The sequence below is a fragment of the Marmota marmota genome, unplaced genomic scaffold (genome assembly GCF_001458135.2).
Source record: "Marmota marmota marmota unplaced genomic scaffold, marMar, whole genome shotgun sequence".
NCBI classification, from domain to species: Eukaryota; Metazoa; Chordata; class Mammalia; order Rodentia; family Sciuridae; genus Marmota; species Marmota marmota.
Genome location: NW_026000305.1, coordinates 3,119,764 through 3,125,756, shown reverse-complemented (window position 1 = coordinate 3,125,756; position 5,993 = coordinate 3,119,764). Strand labels below are relative to the sequence as shown.

General features: G+C 37.1%; 1 protein-coding gene across 1 annotated transcript in view; it reads right to left on the bottom strand.

Annotated features, from left to right (window-relative positions):
• Positions 1-3,414, bottom strand: part of Hdx (highly divergent homeobox) — a 116,631-nt gene extending 113,217 nt beyond the window's left edge. The window contains exon 1 of the mRNA XM_015502120.2: positions 3,284-3,414. The gene's annotated coding sequence lies outside the window, so the exon portion shown is untranslated. The remainder of the gene's footprint in view (positions 1-3,283) is intronic.
• Between the last annotated feature and the right edge of the window lie 2,579 nt (positions 3,415-5,993).

The following is a 5,993-nucleotide window of genomic DNA, read 5'->3' as shown; positions in this document are numbered from 1 at the left end:
AGATGTGGGGTTTTAAATTGATAATGTATATAAAGTTGATGGCACAATGTCTGGCACTAATACTGGCAAGGTACTTCACTTCTCTGGGTTTTTGACTCCTCAGTGTGTAAAATGAGGAGACCGGCTTATTATTAGAGAATTTCAAATTTCAACTCAAACTCTACAACTTAAATAAAAAAACTCCAATACCTTCCTGTCATTCAGATAGGAATTATAAAAAAAAAATCTTAAAACACAAAAAAATATAATCCCAATTTTTATCTTTTATTTTAAGCTCTCTAAAATGAACAGTATATTTTTAAGCATTGTTTTCTATCCAGAGTTTAATCAATTTTGTCTATTGGTCTACATGTAAAAGTCTAGGAATATCCTACTAATTACTGCCTACAAGTTAAAACAGCTTAAATGGTATATATATATATATATATATATATATATATATATATATATATATATTTTCAAGTAAAAGGATTTCCCATCATAATAAACAATATTCATAATTAATTTATAATAATTTATGACAGTTATTTTCAAGGGTTGCTTTGTATTCATATTCCTAAACCACAAACTTTGATGTAATTTTGGGATGTTCCCTCAGAGTGAAGCAGTAGCTCAAGTAAAATCTATGAAAACCTGCTTGCTAAATGATGATTACAATATCACTGAAGTAAAACTTGAATTCTATGGAACAATGCAGATTGATGCTCAAGAGTTAGGAAAGTGACAACCAAACTATTATATAATACTAACATATCAATTATCAGCTGTGAATCAAGGAATAAACAAATAAAAATTATCAAGAGGTCATTAATGTGAAATAGCATTTGAAGTTATAATGCAATAAAAAGTGACTAAATAGTATATTTGAAGAAACATGTAGCAATGTCATCACATAGAAGAATTGAAAAATGGAATATTTGTAAATGTAGCACTTATCAAACTGAAAAAAATAGAGACAAAGTCACTTCTGGGCTAATATTCCTTTGGTCTTTTTATGACGACATGACACATTTGGAGGCCACTCACTACACAGAGATTTTCCATAATGCCATTTGCCTGATTTACATTGAGGTTTATTTAGGCACTGGAAAATCACTCACCTGACCAAAGATGGATAAGTTTTCACATGAATAGAGTTCTCTCTATAACAATATTACTTCACTTTCCAGGAAATTTGTGTCCTAGAAAAAAAGAACTTAGATGGCTAGATGGCTATAGCTATTTTTATTAGCCAGCCAGAAACTGTGGATAGATGATAAAGAAGTAGATCTCTCTCTCTCTCTCTCTCTCTCTCTCTCTCTCTCTCTCTCACACACACACACACACACACACACACACACCAAAACATAAAATGACAATAGAAAACTGGCTATAAGAAAGTGACAAATATAAGAATTTATGTGACAATTCTGAGATAATCTTAACACCTCAAAACAATCAATCTATAAGCATAGTTTGAATTAGACTTGAAAGGCATTTATGAAGATGTATACCTTGAGTTTCCAAAGTGCGTAAGATTTGAATTATGTAGAAGAGATGGTTTCCTAGGTGAAGGGTATGATAGTTGTATAAGGAGTAACATTATGTAGGTAGATTGTTCAGGGGCCATTAAGAACAGTTGTGCTCTGAAGAATAAAGTAAAATAAGGTTCCCGTGGCTCACTGATGCTATATTATGAAGTTCTTTGAAATCCAAGTGGAATTTGTCTTAGGACAATAGAAAACAGAGATCCAAGAATACTTTGGTTAGAGAAAATAGTAATGAAATGTGTTCACAGATCATTAATCTGGTGGAATTACTAAGGATTTTGGACAGAGGTGAAGGCTGAGTAGAAAGCTCCTTTAGTGACTGGAGGGTTAATGAGAGTTTAGATTGTAGGGATGTGGAAAGATGATATGAGAGTGCATTCAAAGGAAATTTTGCCCATATTTGATAATGTCTTAACTGTGAGAAATGGAGAAAAATCCAGATCCTTGATTAGGAATCTATGATCAGATTGTAGAGTGAATCATTAACCATGTTCTACAATTTTCCCACCAAGGACAGACAAGTAGGTTGTTCTTCATAATAGCTGAGTAAAGTGCCTCTCCAAATGAAGGGGTGTTGAACAAAATCCCTCAAAACAGGATGTGACTTCTGTGGACACTAAAAAAAGGACAGCACCAAACTTGAAAGAGAGACTAAATATTTGTGAGAGAATGCCAAGAAAGAAAGACAAAAAGGAAATTTTCTTTGAGTCTCCACAATAGACTTCACTCTGAGTCTCTCCAGAGTTTAACCTTCAAATCAATGAATGTCACCACAAATCAGAGGTCCTTAAAGATTAAAAGTTATATTTATTTGAATAATTAATGCATTTTATTTTTCCCCAAATAATTTTTCTTTTTAAAATATTTTTTTAGTTGTAGATGAACAGAATATCTTTATTTTATTCATTTATTTTGATGTGGTGCTGAGGATCAAACCCAGTGCCTCACACAGGCTAGGCAAGTGCTCTACCATTGAGCCACAACCTCTGCCCTCCAAATCATTTTTCAACTAAGAATTTTCTATTCTACAAATTCTTCTTCAAGTTCTTTCTGTCATTTCAATCTTAATATCTGGAGATTAAAATTTTGCCTTCTCAAATTTACTAAATCCATTTATTGGGCCCAATTCCGGGTCTGGGTATACTCAGTATGCCAGATTAAAAGTAAAGGCAGCTCCCTCCACATCAGCAGGCGATTAAAAACATCCCAAGGCCAACTCCCTAACCTTTCCCACATTCAGCCCAGAGAGGGCTCAGCCCCACCCCCTCCAGCGAAACGGAAAAGCGCCTGCGCAAGCTCAAAACCTATTCTCCTCACAGTGAAACACACACCCCCCCATCAAGGTTCTGATGCGCAGGCGCAGCGCCCTCCGTGCAGCTGAGTGGGGCTGAGTAATCTACTGTCCAGTGAAATCTAGAAGTGGTAGAATTCAACCCCCTCCTTTCTTTGAGGCAGAGATGCCACTTCCTCCTCCTACACGGCCAGAAGTGCATCCCAAACATAGCCCTCTCTCGGAGCAAGGTACTGCGCTCTCTGGCAAAGACCACTGTATCCCTAGCCTCCGCTCGATTTTAACCTCAAACTGCCGCCAGCCTTTGATGGTAGGGTAGAGGCAGTTAGCTCTCCAAAAGCCGCACCAATTTGTTGACTGCCTCTTTAGGCCACTGAACCGGGCACCCCACGGGGCACAGTATCATCACGGTGCCTTGCCCGCCCTCTTTCGCCCTTCACACTCACCCAGGTAGGGTGCTTACCTCCGGGCGTGGTACGGTCACGGAAGGGGTCAAAGGATCCCAGATCTGGCCAGTGCTGAGGCAGGCGGATTCAGCGAGATTTTTCCTGGGTCTCCACTGCCGCCTCAGACAATGAAATCAGCGTGTCCGATCATCAATTCTCATCATGATCGTGACGTCACAAAAGACAGCGGCCAATGGAAATCCGAGATCAGCTCCGGACAGTCCCTGGCCTCAGCCCAGAACCCAAGAGTGGGGAGGGGGAACAGAGATGGCTGCCTGCAGTGGGGCTGCCTCTTCCCTGCATAGATCAGCTGGACCTATGGCCAGGCCTCTCTGTACCTCTTTCTCTCTGAATAGCTGTGAACATCCCTGTGACTATAGTAGTTACATGACAGACATTTGAGCAGGTGCTGCCTGGTCTTTCAACTTGAGATTTGTTTTCAGTGAAATTGTCCTACACTACCAAAATCAAGTGATACCAGAAAGAAATGCAGTCAGCATTCAACTGACAGGTAATTCCCTTCCGTTTTATTAAATGCAAGATCATATCCATCTAGTTTTTGGAACTTTCTAGTAAGAATGAGTGTAGTGTTATATGTAATTGGTTCACTGCATTTACTGAAACAAGAAATTATGGGTTTCCTTCACCTAACCTCAATCCCTATTCTGTCAGAAGTTACCTGGGTGATCTCCATTACAGGGAAAAATTCAAGCCATATGTTGCATCAGTCAACACTGCACAACACTGCACAAATATGTTGGATGCCATGAGAGATGGTGAATTTATTTGTTCTCTGCAATTATAGAAGTTGTAACATCATTTGGAAGATAATACTATCTTTAAGTAAATATTAACAACAATGTAATAAATTACATGATCATATGCTCAGTCATAAACTACAGAAAAGGGCTAGATTATTTTTTGTCTGGAGACATCAGTAAGGTGGGAAAGTTGGGGCACATTCTGTAGTTGGAATTTGACTACTCAATTGGAGACGATGGAAGCCCAGGTTTAAAGGGCAAGAATAGGCAAAGGTACAGAAGTACAAATATATATGTGAGTAGGGCCATGATGAAGCCAGTTTGACAAAAGATGGCATATTTTGAGACTAGTGGGAGATAGGATAGGCTGATAATAAGAGCCTTTGAAAATAAGCAGATAACTTTGATTTGATTAGAAGCCACCAATACCCCTAGGATATGAGACCACAATCCTCTACATTCAAGGATCTACAAATCAGCTTAAGTGATTTTCTTCTAACAAAAATAAATTCATGCTCAGATCCATTGTCCAATGGCTTCCATTCTCATACTATGCTTGCAAATTTCTCACCATGTTCTCAAGGTCCTAAATGATCTGACCTTAACATCTCTTTGACCTCACCCCCTGCCATTCTGCCACTAACTCACTTATCAATTATACCAGCCTTCTTTCCATTTCTCAAGAAAGTCATGCTGATGCCCACATCAAAGAACTTGTCCTATATTGTGCCCTCTGATATTTGTATGACTTACTCTTTCACTTGATTCAAACCTGTGGTCAAACCTCTGTGAAGAGATGTTCCCTACTTAAAGGAAATTTCTGGACACGAAGTAGACAAACTAGTATTTCTTGAATGAATGAGTGAAAGCAATTTTGTTTTCTAGTCATTAATGTAGATTTTGGGTAAGATTAGGATAGACTGGAATGAGAGAAAGCAGACAGTTGTAGAAGTAATCCAGCTTCTAGATCAGTCTGTTAAGAGTAGGAATGAATACAATTAATAGAATCTAAATCATTTCAAAGAAGAAATGATAAGGGTGAGTGTGAATAATTAGGAGATGACCTACTAATGATTAATTAACACATTTATAAAGTATTTACTGTGTGCTTGGAAAGGTAATATGAGAAAAAAAGAAGAGCACATCTCCTATCCTTGAATATTTCATATTCTAACTGGAAGAGAAGACATATATAAAGCCAGATAACAAAAAAAAATTAATTAAATTCATTCGGCTATTTTTCATCTTTTCTGTTTGCAATCTATATCCAACTCATCAGTATATTTGAAGGCTGTACCTTCAAAATATATCCCAGATCTGAGCATCCCTTACCTCTTCCTCATTGTCTATTAGGTAAACGTCCCATCCCCTTTAGTTTGAATTACTGTGAAAGCCTAATACATGGTTTCCTATCCTTCTTTCTTGTCCTTCTTCAATACTTTCTTTTAACACAAGTCAAAATATTCTTTATAACTTTTGAATCATGTCAAAACACCCGCTGGCTTAAAGCTCTCCAAATAATTCCCACTAGATTTACAATACTCATTTGCAAAAGTATAGGATTGGCAATAAATGTCTTTGTTGGAAAAGGTTCACTTAAAAAATTAAAAATTCAACATGAGCTCATAGAACATAGTTGTTGACCAAAATAATTCATAATAAACTACAATAATGAAAGTATATTAGCTAAGAGTATTTAAGAGTTCTACTGATCTCTGCTCTAGTCGTACCACACTTGCTTTATTCTGTTGATTATCTTTATTTTTAAAGAGATAATCCACCCATGGCTATGACTTCAGAAACCAGGAATTATGAGGCATTCAAAAAATATATGATATGAGGCGAAACTCCAGGAACCGAGAAAGCATAGGTTAAAGAGGAGAAAACCTGGACAAGATAAAACTATCTTCAAATATTTGAAAAATTGCTGGGGTAAAGATAGATGTGATTTATTGTGTGGCTTTCC